Source organism: Malaya genurostris, chromosome 1 (genome assembly GCF_030247185.1).
Source record: "Malaya genurostris strain Urasoe2022 chromosome 1, Malgen_1.1, whole genome shotgun sequence".
Taxonomy (NCBI): domain Eukaryota; kingdom Metazoa; phylum Arthropoda; class Insecta; order Diptera; family Culicidae; genus Malaya; species Malaya genurostris.
The window spans coordinates 26,464,675-26,484,328 of record NC_080570.1 but is presented as its reverse complement, the minus strand read 5'-3'; the positions used below and the strand labels follow the sequence as shown (position 1 = coordinate 26,484,328).

The 19,654-nt window shown below is 32.1% G+C and overlaps 1 protein-coding gene across 1 annotated transcript in view; it reads right to left on the bottom strand.

The window, feature by feature from the left end:
• The window catches only part of LOC131435531 (dopamine receptor 1-like), a 355,699-nt gene that overhangs the window by 317,147 nt on the left and 18,898 nt on the right, over window positions 1-19,654 (bottom strand). The window lies entirely within an intron of this gene.

Sequence of the window (19,654 nt, the reverse complement as noted above, 5' to 3'; positions counted from 1 at the left end):
GTTTTAAGCCAAACTAGACTACATTGGAACATACTTTCAATGTAATTTTGGATGCAAACGTCGCTCGGGAATTCACCAGCATATTGCTTTAATCTTCCTAATGATACCGCGTTTCCCATTGGCATCTGCACTCGACTGATCCAATACACATTCCACCCAAATGCACAAATGATGAGCTTTATCCGGCAAGACGAGCATTGAAAACTCCGGAAATCCTCCAACCATCCGCACCACATTCAGCAGCTTGCAGCGAAACTCTATTCTATGAGGCTACCAAATCGTAAGGTTAAGAATTCAATTTTCCTGATGCATATCACTCTCCAGTATCACTGCAGCAGCTTCGTAGATGGTGCATGGTGTACATTTTGGTTCCAGACTTCGGCAGCACCGGCTGAAAGAACGACTTTCCTTGTTGTGTAGGAAAAGCTTACTAACTTACATAAGCTACTCTTTCTCTCTCTCTCCGTCTAGGGCTACGGGGCATAAGACGGTGAAGTTTGGCGGGTGTCAGCCCAAGAGCTGCAGCTGGGAATGAGAAAATGACATGTCTTATCTGCTTGATGCTTTATTTATTGCATCGAAACGAGAAGGAACCCATTTCTTTGCCTCCAGCCCCCCCTAGAAGACCGGTAAAGGAAGATTAAATTCTGTGGCTTGTAAAATAGACGACAATTCGAGCAATAAGCGTTGCTTTAGAACATGTTTTCGAGGGCTAGGGACGATTTTGCCTGCACTGGGATTCTTCTTTCTCGTTGGAATATTCATTTATTATGTCAAAAACAATACGTGCAGAAGCAATGATGAAGCCTAGTTTCCCGGGAAACCTAATCTAGTTGTTAATACGACTAATAGATGCATCGAACGGTTCGCAATATCTCCCAGCAACGGGAAAGTTCATAAAGGAAATCAGAGAACGTGAGTTCATCTTGTTATGAAATGTTGTATCTGGGCATCTGCTAAATCAGTTTATGATTGCACGAAGCACACATTCCATCGTAAAACCGATCTTCTACGTGTGCTGGATTTGCTTGTGTAAATACGAGATTATCCATACGACACCAATGGATGTGATTCGAACGGCCTGCAGCGCCGCATGATGTCTCGGCATTTGTCTAATGCATACTGAATTGAAGTATGAGGACAGCCTGTGCCACATCACCGGACATATCCAATCAGCTTTTCTCTAGAAACTCATCTGGTATGCAATGCGTTCCTGTTTATTTGGTGTTGGAATTTCATGACAAAACCATGACACATTTTCTGATTGCCGGAAGAATCTGCATATCTGGCGTCCACATTTATGGAAACTGAAAACAGCAAACTGAAAACTGAAAACTGAAAACTGAAAACTGAAAACCGAAAACTGAAAACTGAAAACTGAAAACTTGAAACATAAAACTTAAAACTTAAAACTTAAAACTTAAAACTTAAAACTTAAAACTTAAAACTTAAAACTTAAAACTTAAAACTTAAAACTTAAAACTTAAAACTTAAAACTTAAAACTTAAAACTTAAAACTTAAAACTTAAAACTTAAAACTTAAAACTTAAAACTTAAAACTTAAAACTTAAAACTTAAAACTTAAAACTTAAAACTTAAAACTTAAAACTTAAAACTTAAAACTTAAAACTTAAAACTTTAAACTTTAAACTTAAAACTTAAAACTTAAAACTTAAAACTTAAAACTTAAAACTTAAAACTTAAAACTTAAAACTTAAAACTTAAAACTTAAAACTTAAAACTTAAAACTTAAAACTTAAAACTTAAAACTTAAAACTTAAAACTTAAAACTTAAAACTTAAAACTTAAAACTTAAAACTTAAAACTTAAAACTTAAAACTTAAAACACTTAAAATTTAAAATTTAAAATTAAAAACTTAAAACTTAAAACTTAAAACTTAAAACTTAAAACTTAAAACTTAAAACTTAAAACTTAAAACTTAAAACTTAAAACTTAAAACTTAAAACTTAAAACTTAAAACTTAAAACTTAAAACTTAAAACTTAAAACTTAAAACTTAAAACTTAAAACTTAAAACTTAAAACTTAAAACTTAAAACTTAAAACTTAAAACTTAAAACTTAAAACTTAAAACTTAAAACTTAAAACTTAAAACTTAAAACTTAAAACTTAAAACTTAAAACTTAAAACTTAAAACTTAAAACTTAAAACTTAAAACTTAAAACTTAAAACTTGAAACTTAAAACTTAAAACTTAAAACTTAAAACTTGAAACTTAAAACTTAAAACTTAAAACTTAAAACTTAAAACTTAAAACTTAAAACTTAAAACTTAAAACTTAAAACTTAAAACTTAAAACTTAAAACTTAAAACTTAAAACTTAAAACTTAAAACTTAAAACTTAAAACTTAAAACTTAAAACTTAAAACTTAAAACTTAAAACTTAAAACTTAAAACTTAAAACTTAAAACTTAAAACTTAAAACTTAAAACTTAAAACTTAAAACTTAAAACTTAAAACTTAAAACTTAAAACTTAAAACTTAAAACTTAAAACTTATAACTTGAAACTTAAAACTTAAAACTTAAAACTTAAAACTTAAAACTTAAAACTTAAAACTTAAAACTTAAAACTTAAAACTTAAAACTTAAAACTTAAAACTTAAAACTTAAAACTTAAAACTTAAAACTTAAAACTTAAAACTTAAAACTTAAAACTTAAAACTTAAAACTTAAAACTTAAAACTTAAAACTTAAAACTTAAAACTTAAAACTTAAAACTTAAAACTTAAAACTTAAAACTTAAAACTTAAAACTTAAAACTTAAAACTTAAAACTTAAAACTTAAAACTTAAAACTTAAAACTTAAAACTTAAAACTTAAAACTTAAAACTTAAAACTTAAAACTTAAAACTTAAAACTTAAAACTTAAAACTTAAAACTTAAAACTTAAAACTTAAAACTTAAAACTTAAAACTTAAAACTTAAAACTTAAAACTTAAAACTTAAAACTTAAAACTTAAAACTTAAAACTTAAAACTTAAAACTTAAAACTTAAAACTTAAAACTTAAAACTTAAAACTTAAAACTTAAAACTTAAAACTTAAAACTTAAAACTTAAAACTTAAAACTTAAAACTTAAAACTTAAAACTTAAAACTTAAAACTTAAAACTTAAAACTTAAAACTTAAAACTTAAAACTTAAAACTTAAAACTTAAAACTTAAAACTTAAAACTTAAAACTTAAAACTTAAAACTTAAAACTTAAAACTTAAAACTTAAAACTTAAAACTTAAAACTTAAAACTTAAAACTTAAAACTTAAAACTTAAAACTTAAAACTTAAAACTTAAAACTTAAAACTTAAAACTTAAAACTTAAAACTAAAAACTTAAAACTTAAAACTTAAAACTTAAAACTTAAAACTTGAAACTTAAAACTTAAAACTTAAAACTTAAAACTTAAAACTTAAAACTTAAAACTTAAAACTTAAAACTTAAAACTTAAAACTTAAAACTTAAAACTTAAAACTTAAAACTTAAAACTTAAAACTTAAAACTTGAAACTTAAAACTTAAAACTTAAAACTTAAAACTTAAAACTTAAAACTTAAAACTTAAAACTTAAAACTTAAAACTTAAAACTTAAAACTTAAAACTTAAAACTTAAAACTTAATACTTAAAACTTTAAACTTTAAACTTAAAACTTAAAACTTAAAACTTAAAACTTAAAACTTAAAACTTAAAACTTAAAACTTAAAACTTAAAACTTAAAACTTAAAACTTAAAACTTAAAACTTAAAACTTAAAACTTAAAACTTAAAACTTAAAACTTAAAACTTAAAACTTAAAACTTAAAACTTAAAACTTAAAACTTAAAACTTAAAACTTAAAACTTAAAACTTAAAACTTAAAACTTAAAACTTAAAACTTAAAACTTAAAACTTAAAACTTAAAACTTAAAACTTAAAACTTAAAACTTAAAACTTAAAACTTAAAACTTAAAACTTAAAACTTAAAACTTAAAACTTAAAACTTAAAACTTAAAACTTAAAACTTAAAACTTAAAACTTAAAACTTAAAACTTAAAACTTAAAACTTAAAACTTAAAACTTAAAACTTAAAACTTAAAACTTAAAACTTAAAACTTAAAACTTAAAACTTAAAACTTAAAACTTAAAACTTAAAACTTAAAACTTAAAACTTAAAACTTAAAACTTAAAACTTAAAACTTAAAACTTAAAACTTAAAACTTAAAACTTAAAACTTAAAACTTAAAACTTAAAACTTAAAACTTAAAACTTAAAACTTAAAACTTAAAACTTAAAACTTAAAACTTAAAACTTAAAACTTAAAACTTAAAACTTAAAACTTAAAACTTAAAACTTAAAACTTAAAACTTAAAACTTAAAACTTAAAACTTAAAACTTAAAACTTAAAACTTAAAACTTAAAACTTAAAACTTAAAACTTAAAACTTAAAACTTAAAACTTAAAACTTAAAACTTAAAACTTAAAACTTAAAACTTAAAACTTAAAACTTAAAACTTAAAACTTAAAACTTAAAACTTAAAACTTAAAACTTAAAACTTAAAACTTAAAACTTAAAACTTAAAACTTAAAACTTAAAACTTAAAACTTAAAACTTAAAACTTAAAACTTAAAACTTAAAACTTAAAACTTAAAACTTAAAACTTAAAACTTAAAACTTAAAACTTAAAACTTAAAACTTAAAACTTAAAACTTAAAACTTAAAACTTAAAACTTAAAACTTAAAACTTAAAACTTAAAACTTAAAACTTAAAACTTAAAACTTAAAACTTAAAACTTAAAACTTAAAACTTAAAACTTAAAACTTAAAACTTAAAACTTAAAACTTAAAACTTAAAACTTAAAACTTAAAACTTAAAACTTAAAACTTAAAACTTAAAACTTAAAACTTAAAACTTAAAACTTAAAACTTAAAACTTAAAACTTAAAACTTAAAACTTAAAACTTAAAACTTAAAACTTAAAACTTAAAACTTAAAACTTAAAACTTAAAACTTAAAACTTAAAACTTAAAACTTAAAACTTAAAACTTAAAACTTAAAACTTAAAACTTAAAACTTAAAACTTAAAACTTAAAACTTAAAACTTAAAACTTAAAACTTAAAACTTAAAACTTAAAACTTAAAACTTAAAACTTAAAACTTAAAACTTAAAACTTAAAACTTAAAACTTAAAACTTAAAACTTAAAACTTAAAACTTAAAACTTAAAACTTAAAACTTAAAACTTAAAACTTAAAACTTAAAACTTAAAACTTAAAACTTAAAACTTAAAACTTAAAACTTAAAACTTAAAACTTAAAACTTAAAACTTAAAACTTAAAACTTAAAACTTAAAACTTAAAACTTAAAACTTAAAACTTAAAACTTAAAACTTAAAACTTAAAACTTAAAACTTAAAACTTAAAACTTAAAACTTAAAACTTAAAACTTAAAACTTAAAACTTAAAACTTAAAACTTAAAACTTAAAACTTAAAACTTAAAACTTAAAACTTAAAACTTAAAACTTAAAACTTAAAACTTAAAACTTAAAACTTAAAACTTAAAACTTAAAACTTAAAACTTAAAACTTAAAACTTAAAACTTAAAACTTAAAACTTAAAACTTAAAACTTAAAACTTAAAACTTAAAACTTAAAACTTAAAACTTAAAACTTAAAACTTAAAACTTAAAACTTAAAACTTAAAACTTAAAACTTAAAACTTAAAACTTAAAACTTAAAACTTAAAACTTAAAACTTAAAACTTAAAACTTAAAACTTAAAACTTAAAACTTAAAACTTAAAACTTAAAACTTAAAACTTAAAACTTAAAACTTAAAACTTAAAACTTAAAACTTAAAACTTAAAACTTAAAACTTAAAACTTAAAACTTAAAACTTAAAACTTAAAACTTAAAACTTAAAACTTAAAACTTAAAACTTAAAACTTAAAACTTAAAACTTAAAACTTAAAACTTAAAACTTAAAACTTAAAACTTAAAACTTAAAACTTAAAACTTAAAACTTAAAACTTAAAACTTAAAACTTAAAACTTAAAACTTAAAACTTAAAACTTAAAACTTAAAACTTAAAACTTAAAACTTAAAACTTAAAACTTAAAACTTAAAACTTAAAACTTAAAACTTAAAACTTAAAACTTAAAACTTAAAACTTAAAACTTAAAACTTAAAACTTAAAACTTAAAACTTAAAACTTAAAACTTAAAACTTAAAACTTAAAACTTAAAACTTAAAACTTAAAACTTAAAACTTAAAACTTAAAACTTAAAACTTAAAACTTAAAACTTAAAACTTAAAACTTAAAACTTAAAACTTAAAACTTAAAACTTAAAACTTAAAACTTAAAACTTAAAACTTAAAACTTAAAACTTAAAACTTAAAACTTAAAACTTAAAACTTAAAACTTAAAACTTAAAACTTAAAACTTAAAACTTAAAACTTAAAACTTAAAACTTAAAACTTAAAACTTAAAACTTAAAACTTAAAACTTAAAACTTAAAACTTAAAACTTAAAACTTAAAACTTAAAACTTAAAACTTAAAACTTAAAACTTAAAACTTAAAACTTAAAACTTAAAACTTAAAACTTAAAACTTAAAACTTAAAACTTAAAACTTAAAACTTAAAACTTAAAACTTAAAACTTAAAACTTAAAACTTAAAACTTAAAACTTAAAACTTAAAACTTAAAACTTAAAACTTAAAACTTAAAACTTAAAACTTAAAACTTAAAACTTAAAACTTAAAACTTAAAACTTAAAACTTAAAACTTAAAACTTAAAACTTAAAACTTAAAACTTAAAACTTAAAACTTAAAACTTAAAACTTAAAACTTAAAACTTAAAACTTAAAACTTAAAACTTAAAACTTAAAACTGAAAACCGAAAACCGAAAACTGAAAACTGAAAACTGAAAGCCGAAAACCGAAAACTGAGAACTGAAAACTGAAAACTGAAAACCGAAAACTGAAAACTGAAAACTGAAAACCGAAAACCGAAAACTGAAAACTGAAAACTGAAAACTGAAAACTGAAAACTGAAAACTGAAAACAGAAAACTGAAAACCGAAAACTGAAAACTGAAAACCGAAAACTGAATGGGTTTTTCAGGAATACCGACAAACCGGAAGTCGCCATTTTGGATTTCCGAACCAATTCAAACATCGTTTTCCGTCATCTACTTATCAATCCGGTTCCAAAATTACTAACATTGTAAGGGTTTTTAAGGAATATAGACAAACCGGAAGTCGCCATCTTGCATTTACAAACCACTTCAAACATCGTTTCAAGTCAACTACTCATTAATTCCGATTCGAAAATACTCACATTGTAAGGGTTTTTAGGAATATTGATAAACCGGAAGTCGCCATCTTGGATTTCCGAACCACTTCAAACATCGTTTTGCATCAACTACTACTCATCAATTCCGAAATTGTAAGGGAAATACCCACATTGTAAGGGTTTTTATAAATATTGATAAACCGGAAGTCGCCATCTTGAATTTCCGAACTACTTCAAACATCGTTTTCCGTCATCTACTCATCAATCCCGTTCCGAAAATACCCACATTGTAAAGGTTTTTAAGGAATATCGACAAACCGGAAGTCGCCATCTTGGATTTCCAAACCACTTCAAACATCGTTTTCCATCAACTACTCATCAATTCCAGTTCGAAAATACCCACATTGTAGAGGTTTTAAGAATATAGATAAACCGGTCATCTACTCATCAATCCGGTTCCAAAATTAGTAACATTGTAAGGGTTTTAAGGAATATCGACAAACCGGAAGTCGCCATCTTGCATTTACATACCACTTCAAACATCGTTTTAAGTCAACTACTCATCAATTCCGATTCGAAAATACTCACATTGTAAGGGTTTTTAGGAATGTGAATAAACCGGAAGTCGCCATCTTGGATTTTGAACCGAACCCAAACATCATTTTCCTGCACCCACTTATCACATCCGTTCCGAAAATGGCCATGTGATTTTGGGTTTCCACATTCATTACACAAAGCTTTTTTTACGTAGTAAATTCCAAATAACGTAAACTTTTTTTACGAACCAAATCCCAAATAACGTAAACTTTTTTTACGAACTACCTCCATTTACGGGCCCCCATTTAAATCGTAAATGGAGGTTTCGGTGTATTCTGTAATTTATAGCATGGCAATCGGTTCATCCATCTCCGAGAATGGTCATTTAGGGGTAAACCTAAGTTTGTGCTTAGGGCACAGAACCGTTTTTACTTTTCTTTACGTTTCGTCTTAGACTCGTCAGTGCAGAACAGTTCAACTTGAACCGCTATGCAGACGTAAAGTTAATGCTATTTGCAAAACACTTATTAATTGGCACCGAAGTGCCATGTCTTTGCTGACGTGCCGAACGAAATCTCCGAGAAATTGAGTGACATTATTTGTCATATACACACATACCTTCACATACACATACACACACATACATTTTGTGATTTCAACGAACTGAGCCGAATGGTTTATGGCACTCGGCCCTCCTGGCCTCGGTTGTAAAGTCGGACGATTGCATAGCCTTTTTATATGAAGCTCACAGTATTCAGTAAAAGTTCCAATGATTTTGAGGTTAGCTTTTATGGAACAACCAACAGCCCCTTTGAACGAATCGTCAAGTTACCATTACTTGCGGATAATCGATCCAATTGACTTGAACGAAGCAATAAAACATTTTAGATTCCCTTCTCAACTGTTGATCGTTACCGAAGTCGTTATGTTTTTTTTTTTTTTAATTTGGAGTAATGACATTCTACGGACAACATAAGAAAAAACAAGAAATGTTATTCGTCCCTCGTCGGTTCGAGCTCGAGCGCTGCGTGACTCTTACGGGAATGTTTTGCCATACTCCGACAACGACGACGCTGTGATTGGTATCTGGGAAATGAAAAACCACACCCACGTTGGGACGGGGCCATGTTTCGTATTCCAGGGACCGGGCCTGCATGCCGGCACGATCCTTCAGAACCCCTCAGGGCCAACCAAGCTTCGCAACAGGCTGTCGACGACAAGTTCTAATCGGAAAATTTCAATATTCACGCCAATTTACCCAGCAACGGTAATGAAAGTTACCGATTAGTATTTTGTGGTTCGGTTCACATCGGTTCACGTCGAGAATGGGTTGACGGATGGACGGACGGACTGGCCGTCGGAGCCAATCTAAAATGTGAAATTGTGCAATTACCTTCGTACGCTAGCTGGATGGGAAATCGCAATACTTTAACGGCGCTTTCCCACGAAGTGGTGGGCTGTCGTTGAAAAGTTGCTTACTTGTTTGCGTTGAATTAAAATGAGCTCGCGAGTTGCTATGCTATCTGCTTGTGTTTGTGTGTGTGTGTGTGTATGTATTTTTGCTTCAACGAAGTAGGCTACGTTTGGGAATCGTGAATAAACACCGGGCGGTGAAACTCATGTCGTTTTCGTTTTTAAATTGCACTACACTGGTGTAGCGAAAGCTGCACTGAAACCGTTCGTTTTTACCAATTGCACTACACCAGTGCTACACTTTTTCTGCACCGATACCACTGGTGTAGCACTCATCAAAAGTTTGGTGTAGCTCTGTGCAATGGAATCGTTTATTGTAGTCAATGGTTACTGTTTATGTTTTCGTCATTTTTGTTCGTTTATTCATGCCTCAGTGTAGCACTGCACCGGTGTAGTGCAAATTAAAAACGAAAACGCCATCAGAGACGTTGTATTTGCTAGCCTTAATTAGAACGTAGGATAACTTTGCTAATGAATCGACAGATCCCGTAGACGTGTTTGATTTCATGCCCGTGGGAAGTCAAATTATATTCTAAAGCATGTCAGTTGTCGTGTTTCATTTCGTTTGTATCTTTGTATTAAAACAAATCAACACGGTAGAAATCATGCATGCATCCTCTCCGGAGCCGTGTGTTGATTTTAATTGGGTTCGTTGTTCAGCAACTTTTGGGGGCTCAACCTAGAGTAACAAGTTATGAAAAGGTGCCGAATGCATTGTTCGAATAGATCCTGTACTAATGCATTGCACCGCACCTATGGAACAGTTGAAATCTTCTCGAAGAAAACCACACTCCCCGATGTAAGACGACAGGCCCGTACCCAGAATTTCGTTTCGGGAGGGGCCCATAGATAAAAAAATAATGTTACTGAAGATTGCTTATGTAGCTAATTCTCGGTGTGCCTTTTACGAGTGTTTTTAATATACAATTTAAACTTTTCCACTGGAACTGTTATTGTATTCCATTATTGTCTGAGACCTTCTAAATAATTATATATCTATTTTTGATTTCGGGAGGGGCCCGGGCCCCTTGGGCCCCCCCTCTGGGTACGTGACTGTAAGACGATAAGTCTTTTCACCTTGTTATCAATTAAGATACCGACCGAGATATTCCTTTGATAACACAAGTCAGCCTCCCTGCTGAGAACCACAAATACGAATTCTGCTTATCACATCTCATCTAGCAAGAAAAGCATTTCCAATCCCAAACCTCCCCACTCCCCCTCCATTATGAAGCTCAGCTGACCTCCACTGAACCAAGGAAATACAGCCCGGTTTGTCGGTTATCTAGCCTGACAAAGGAAGAAAGCTAAGTGATAAACAACACCGACTGCTTCTGCTGCTGTTACTCCACATCTTTAAGACGGTCCAGTCTATTCAAATCAACAAAACTAATGATAACAAACGACCGGTCTGTGCTAACTCTTCCGAGAGGAGAGCAGGATGGCATGATAATGTTCTGCTTAGTGTAGAGATTGCAACAGGGCAAAGAGCTGCTGACAAGCGGTGGCACATTTTCTTCACTTCTCGGATGCTGGCAAACTGGCCAGGATGATACTACTAAGCTTGCTGCGGAATGGCAGGGACGGAGAAATCGTAGCTTGCAAAATGGATAGCATGGAGAGGGTAAAGGTGGCCGCATTTTAAAGCGCAAATGTAACTGTCATTTTTTCGGAAAAGTTGGAGCGGGTTAAGTTTCTGAAAATAGAAAATCCGAATTACAATTTCCTTTGAAGTAACATTGCAGTACATGTTCGTGAAACAAACTCGAACGCAATCAATAATTAGAAATGTGAGCACCTTCTCGACTACACCGTGGGATAACAGCATCAGTCACGGTACTGGTTGGCAGCGATGTCAGATCTACGGATTCGAAGATTTTCTACGGAAACATCTACGGATCCGTAGACAAAATCTACGGAAATTAGATTTTTTCTCAAAATCTACGGAAATTTGAATTTATCAACAGAGAACTACGGGAACCAATTTTGTCTGCTATCTGGCATCGCTGCTGGTTAGCCATAAGGAATGCTGGATTGAGCTGCAGCAATGTGGTATCAATCATGATTCATAGCTTTGAAATGGGTTTATCGACCTACAGACATACGAGAAACAGATAAACTATCGGAACAAACTGAAGTTCGTCTTCGGTTCAATTGCATGCTTCGGTAGACAGTTATTGTTATGCTATCTAATTCTAGCTTTCCGGTTCAGAGTTATATTTCAAGTGTAGTACAATGACAATGACACTGTAGCTTTCTGATAGTTTAACAATAGTTTTTTTGTCGTGAATACGACTTACTTTACTATGGGGTGCCTTTTCAAAATTAGCCATATGGAAGAATGGGCAGAACTTAATCGTGAATATCTCGACTTGTATTAAAGGCAGCAACATAATTCTTTCACCATTTCATCAAAAATATGATCAGGAATTTAGGATAATATTTTGAACAGTGTGAGATAACCACAAATAACTCAAATATTAAGTTTTCTCAAACTTTGAAAACAACGCGGAAAATTCTGTACTTTTGCTTGGCTTTTTCGCGCAAGGACGACGGTTTTGAGGTAGTCAGACACATATCTTCAACTGACTGTGTATAAAAGGGGAACCGTCTTCAAAATTCGATCATTTCTTCTTGTGCGTTGGATGCAAGCAGACGTCGTGGGACCAGCAGCTTCGGAGAGTGCACCTTCTGCGTGGTTAAAAACCTCAAACGCTCAGGTCGTGCTCTCATTTGGACTTCAATCGTCAGATGGAGCAGTCGTCGATGAAAGCAGACCTTTTGCGTGGTATAAAGCCTCAAACGCTTGGGTCGTGCTTTCATTTAACTTCAATCGTCGGGAGCAGCGGTCGTCAATAATGAGAGCAGACCTTTTGCGTGGTGTCGATCGTCAAGGCGAGAAAACGCATTAAACCAGTTTCGCATCATTTGGCACTGCGAGCGGATGTGTCGGTGTGTACGCAAAGCTAGTTTCAATTCAAGCAAGAACGATTGCATCAGCTGCTGGTGCTTTGCATTGGAGAGAAAGAAAACAAGAAACGAAATGTGGACAACATTATATAAAATCAGCCGTTCTAATGGCTCTAAATGTTATCTAAAGAACTATTAAGATTACTTCTTTGAAATTCGAAGGTAGAAATAATCAGTTTAGTGAAAATCCAAAATAATTTGATTTGGTTCTTGCACTTTTTGCTGGGCGAAAATCGTTCGAGATGAATGTTCCGAACTGTGCTAAATATCGTAGAGAACTCCACAATTTGGTCCTTCTAATTGTCAGAAAATAATCCTTTACAGAATCTTAATAGTTTCTTTCAATGAAATATGCAAATCCGAAATGAGACAATCGACGTCAAAACTCGTTGAAAAGTTTAGTAGTGAAAAGGGGGAAAGTTTCGCAATTGACACAATCGATCAACTATCAATTCGAATTCGACAGTGTAAAGAAATCGTGTCAGTTTTATTCGTATTCACGACATCCAGTTATGTCTCTGACATTACACACCCGTACTTTTTTTTATCTACAGAGTTCATTAGGACGTCCCAGTTTCTCTATGCTTAGTTTCTATTCCGATGATTGTGGGGCGATTTTATGTATTCTCCTGTACTCACTGAAAGGAAATTTTAGGCATGCTTCCATACTTCAAAATAGTTTTCTTCGATTCTTGAAAGAATAACCGAAACCGGTTTGTTCGGCCGAATGCTGAAAAAATTACCGATTGGAGTAGTTTTGAAACCGATTCAGAAAAATTACTCTATACTTCCGGAACCGGAAGTCGGATTCAAATAAAATTCAGAAGTTTTGCACAGGACCATGAGACCATTCATTTGAATCTGAATTTTTAAAAATCGGTCGCGTCATCTCTGAGAAAAATGGGTAAGAATTTGAAATTTATATATTACACTAAACACCACACTGTAAAAAATAATGAAATTTTTCGGTGACGTAATTCGTAAAATGACTGATTTTTTACAAGAATGATTTACATATGTGTCGAACATACACTAAGGAGTGTATCGAAAATAAGCTATCCACAAATTTTTCTTTCAAATTATGATAAAAAACGATATTTTATTCAAACTAAAAATTGATCCGTTATTGTACGAGGTTAAACTTGAGTATAATGAAAACCGAATGAAATTCAGGTTATTCCTTCAATAATTTTCGAACTTTTGATCGAACGCTCTTCATTAAGTTCCGGACAAGTGTTGCATCGCATTTTTTGGACGCTTGAGACCAAATTTTTTTGAACTCCTACATGTTCCCAGCTGCCTTACCAGTCTTCCCTCTTCACGATTGCCCAGTAACGTTCGATGGGTCGAAGCTGAGGCAATTTGGTGGATTGCTATTTTTTTCAACGAAATTTATACCCTTTTCCGCAAGCCAATTGAGTGTGGTTTTGGCATAGTGAGCCGACGCTAAATCCTGCCAAAACAGTGGAGGTGTACTATGCTTCTTATCTAAAGGCGCAGCAATCTCTCCTGGAGACACTCAGATCGATAGATGTCTGCATTTATAGTTCCGGTAGTGTAAAAAATGGATGACTTCAAACCACAGGAACATATTGCTTGCCATACCAGTACTTTTCGACCGAATTTCTCCACTTGAATCGACTTGCCCGCATCGCTCACATCCTCCCCAACAACGACAGTTAAGCATTGTGGACCTGAAAGGATTTTTGAGTCCTCCTTTACATAAGTCCCATCGTCCATCAAAACGCATGCAGTGTCCGGATACTGCAAAAGACGCGGATACAATTTCCGGGCCCTTGTTTCTGCTCGCTTCTTCTGTTCTACACTTTGTTTCGAGATTTTCTGCTTCTTGTAGGTCTTCAGTTGATTTCGCCTCTTGATATGCTGGATCATTCCGACACTCGTTCCTGCTTTTTTGGCCAATTCATTGATTTTTTCTTCAAGACTAGAGGTACCAGTTTCTGGACTAGTTTCGGGTTGAAAAACCCGGGTTTTCTGCCTCTTCCTGGTAGCTCATCCAACGAATAGTGTTCTCCAAACTTATTAATGATGGTTTTACCATTGGCATGATGAATTCCAAACCACTTTGCCAATTTTCGCATAGTAATACCCTTCTCACTTAGCCATATGTCCAGAACCTTAATTTTCACTTCCTTTTCAATACGCGCGACATTTTGAAAACGCGGAATTTCAACCGCACAAACAAGTAAACATACGAAAGCTAACAGTCAAACACACAGCATGCTGTGATCTGAACATAAAAAAACGTGCTTAATCCACCTAGCAGTGAGATGATAACTTTTTTTTATCAATCCGCATGTGTTTTTTTTGCATGAATATTCTTCGGTGTTTCAGTTTTCATGACATTATTCTAATGTCCGTCGTTTTAAGTGGCAATTAGAGATTTAACTCATTACTCTGTAATGTCGAAACTGCAAATCGGATCGAATTTGAATCTAAAAGTGTAACAATCGAATAAACATTCCATGATATGTCGAAGTAATTTTCACTTTAGAGTTTAGGGTAATATAAGGTACTTCCAGAGCCGGTATTCAGGAACCAGCATAACCCAAACCGATTCGTATGACCATATGACGAATAAATTGCAATATTTTTGAGTCCAACTTTGAAGCTTTTCGGGATTGTCGTCTTCTATATCGCCTTGAATTTTAAAAATTCATCATCCTACAATTCCAGAATCGGAAGTCAGAATTGGATAAAATTGGATTTATTTAAATTTGAACTTTTGTTCCTGAAATTCGATTTGGCTTTCTTTGATAAAACGATTAAGCTTTGAGAAACGATTCGATACTGGACCCGGGACTCGAAATTCGGTGTAGCCGAAGTCAGACAAATTCACCTGAGTAGCTGTATAGTTTACATTTGTTTCAAAATGTTTGAAAATCAGTGTAATTAAATCCGAATCTAAAACTCATTACCACTAAAAATGAAATAAGTTTATTTGGTTATCGACTATCCAAATCTGCTAACCCGATGAACCTGATTAATTTATGTGAAATAGACATTTTTATACTAATCACCCTGTATCTCCTAAACCAGAAGTCGGATCTGACTGATAAACAAGATGTTTTATAGAATCTTAAAGCTTTTCATTAGAATCGTAGATGATTCTTAGATTTCATTTGGATCTTATATCGGTTCAGCCATCTACGAGAAAAATGAGTTACTCAGTTTTAATTTCGTTTCACATATCATCCTGTAGTACCGGAACCAGAGGTCGGAACCAAACAAAATTCAGGAACCTTGTTTGGGAGTATACGACTTTTCATATGAATCTGAGTTTGTAGAAAACGGTTGAGTCATCTCCGAAAAAAATTGAGTAAATTATTTGTCACACACGCATTTGCTGATCTCGACGAACTGATTCGAATGGTATATGGCTGTTATGTTCTTCCAGCATTTATTGCTGTAGTTCAAATCAATATAATTATGGAATTGCTTTCAACTGGAAAATTCTGCCATCATCTGGTTTACATATGGCATATTCGAACGTTTATGTTGCCAAAAATGAACCGTGCTAAAATTGGTCCGAGGCAAAATATCATGCTGTACACAGTCTTTTGGGTACTTAAAAACAAATGTATGTAACAGTATAAAAAATCGTGTTTTATGTTGCTCCCAAGCATTTCTTTGCCTATTTTGTTTTCAAGGTCAATTGTGACAGATACTGTCAAAAAACTTTTGACGTAAAACTTCGTATAACTCAAAAAGTAAACATCCGATCTCAAAACCATTCAATAGCGTTTTGAGTGACGGGGAGACCTTTCATTTGCGACTAGTTTGATCAAATTCGGTACAGTCATCTCGGAGATCTCGACCTCTTAGTTGACAACACACATACAGACACACACACATACACACACGGACATTTGCTCAGTTCGTCGAGCTGAATCGATTGGTATATGACATTCGGCCCTCTGGGCCTCAGAAATTTTTTCTAAAGTTTGAGCGAACTCTATACCTATTTTTTATATTTATAGAAAAAGGTAAAAACATCACAAACACATGCGTACAACACGAATGTATGTGGATAGCTTATTTTCGATACACTACTTACTTTTACAGCAGATGAGTAAATTTACATGCTTCAATACTTAAAATATGTCAGAATGCATTAAGTATGTGTTAGATCTACTGTAAAAATGAGTCATTTTTGATGCGTCGTGAATTTACATGGTATTTTCTAGATGTGCATGTAGTTCCGGAACCGGAACTGAAATAAAAATGAAATTCAAGAATTTTGTACGGGACTTTTTTATCATTTAGACCCTACCCCTCCCTTAATTCACTTGATTGCACCTTGTTTTCATTTCATTTCGCATCGCACAATTGCAAGTTTTCTCCTAATGGTATGAGAACAAATCATTTTTTCTTCTTTAAATTACCATCAACAAGTATTCTTTAGTATCCATGACATTAGTTTGACTATATTATTGATATTCATAATTTAAACGACCCAATAGTTTTTAAAAGTCGAATTGATTCCAAACTAGTTCTAAAAATATCGTGTGTTGTCTCACATTTGGAAATAGGCCCTTTTAGGAAGAATTGTGATATTTTGAACCTGAGAGTGTAGATGTGCAATATTTTGTTTTGATTGTTATCGCAATCGCTAATTATTAGGATGCATCTAAGACCAATGAAAGAATGAATGAAAATCCATTGAGATGAACATATCAGAGAAGTTTCGAGCAGTTTTTTGAATATTAGTTTAACTTCCAAGAAATGTAAATCGATTCCCAATGTGGAGTAAGGCGAATCAAGCAGAAATATGGAATAATTTTAGAGGCTAAATAAGGTTTTTGGGGTAACGTCATTAAAATAAATAATCATATTACCTTTTTTAACATCAAATTCAACTTTTTCAAAGACACGTTACGAACCGTTGACTAAGTACAACACACATTACAATAAAAGTATGTGTTTCAAGCTCTTTTTTGAAGTCATCATTAGTGTACCAGCTTCGAACTGAAATAGCGCATATAAATTATAGAAAAAATAAAAGAAAAAGCAAACACAACGTATTTAGTTGTTAGTTGACTCATCAAAATTGTTAATTATTTTTGATTCATGGGATAAAATCATCTGACTTCTTCCATTCATGCTAAAGTCTTTTTCATTATCAGTACGGATTTGCATTTCAGTTTAGCAGTGTATTTTGAATTGAAATAATTCCCAAAGCAAAACCTTGGTATTACATTCCTGTAGTGAAATTTGACCTTCTGTTTCAACAGACTTCGCAGCCAACCCAGGAGAAATTTAACAGATCGGCTGAAAAGTTCGTATCGTTTCTATGAGAGGGCGCCACTAGAATTAAATCCATAACATTTTCAGTTAGTACCAACCTACAAAAGATACGTGTATAAATTTGACAGCTGTCTGATTGTTAGTTTGTGAGATATTGCATTTTGAGTGAAGCTACTTTTGTTATTGTGAAAAAAATGGAAAAAAAGGAATTTCGTGTGTTGATGAAACACTACTTTTTGATGAAAAAAAGTGCCGCCGATACCAAAAAATGGCTTGATGAGTGTTATCCAGACTCTGCACCGGGCGAAGCAACAATTCGTAAGTGGTTTGCAAAATTTCGTACTGGTCATATGAGCACCGAAGACGATGAACGCAGTGGACGTCCAAAAGAGGCTGTTACCGATGAAAACGTGAAAAAAATCCACAAAATGATTTTCAATGACCGTAAAGTGAAGTTGATCGAGATAGCTGACACCCTAAAGATATCAAAGGAACGTGTTGGACATATTATTCACGAATATTTGGATATGAGAAAGCTTTGTGCAAAATGGGTGCCGCGTGAGCTCACAATCGATCAAAAACAAAAACGAATTGATGATTCTGAGCAGTGTTTGGAGCTGTTATATCGAAATAAAACCGAATTTTTTCGTCGATATATAACAATGGACGAAACATGGCTCCATCACTTCACTCCGGAGTCCAATCGACAGTCAGCTGAGTGGACTGCACGCGATGAACCGAACCCAAAGCGTGGAAAGACTCAACAATCGGCCGGTAAGGTTATGGTGTCTGTATTTTGGGATTCGCATGGTATAATTTTCATCGACTACCTTGAAAAGGAGAAAACCATCAACAGTGACTATTAAAAAGCGTTATTAGAGCGTTTGAAGGACGAAATTTAAAAAAACGGCCTCATTTTAAGAAGAAAAAAGTTTTGTTTCATCAAGACAATGCACCGTGTCACAAGTCGATGAAAACCATGCTGAAATTGAACGAATTGGGCTTGCTCCCTCATCCACCGTATTCTCCAGATTTGGCCCCCAGTGACTTTTTCCTGTTCTCAGACCTCAAGAGAATGCTCGCTGGTCAAAAATTTAGAAGCAATGAAGAGGTAATCGCTGAAACTGAGGCCTATTTTGAGGCAAAGGACAAATCGTACTCCAAAAGGGTATCGAAAAGTTGGAAGATCGCAATAATCGCTGTATCGCCTCTGATGGTGATTATGTTGCATAATAAAAACGAATTTTGGCAAAAAAATGTGTGTTTCTATTAAACGATACGAGCTTTTCAGCCGAACTGTTAAGGAGAGCTTCTCCTTCAAAAAAAGATTTTCGTTTCTTCATTTTGAGAGTTGTAGAAAAATCCTATGGATTAAAGGCTGTCCCAGAACGTATGGACGCACTTTGATTTCGCTGTAAATAATTCACCAGTGTTAGATATTCAAATTTTATTCGATATACTGATAATATTAGACTACAACAACAGAATATTATTCTCAGCATTTGCTACTTAGCCATTGTAGACTAGCTGGCGCACCTTTTTGCGAACGTTCCTCTTTTAATTCCGTACAGACTTCTTGGCGACAAGTTTTGACACTTTTTACCAATCTTTTTCGAACTGTTCGGCTGCCGAGACATGTTTCCTAAGATGTATGTGCCTTCGTTAATGCCCAAAATTTCTCAATTGGTCGAAGTTGTGGGCAATTTGGTGGATTCATGTCTTTTGAGACGAAAGTGACATTTCGAGTAGTGGCAAGAAGCAAGATTTGGCCAGAAGACAACAGGATCCTTGTGGATTCGAATCATAGGTAGAAGTCGTTTTTGTAAACATTCCTTGATGTATATTTCGCTGTTCACTGAAACAGTGGTGATGAAGGGTTTCGAAATCTTACCGCAGCCACAAATTGCTTGCCGGACCATAACTTTCTTACCAAATTTTTCCACTTCAATCGATGTCTCGGACTGGTTTAACACTTGCCCTTCTCGCACCGTATAATATTGTGGTCCCGGCAAGGATTTGTAATCGAGTTTCACGTAGGTTTCGTCGTCTATGATTATGCAGTTCAAATTTCCAGCAAGAATCGTATTGTACAGCTTTCGAACCCTCGACCTGATCGATGCTTCTTGT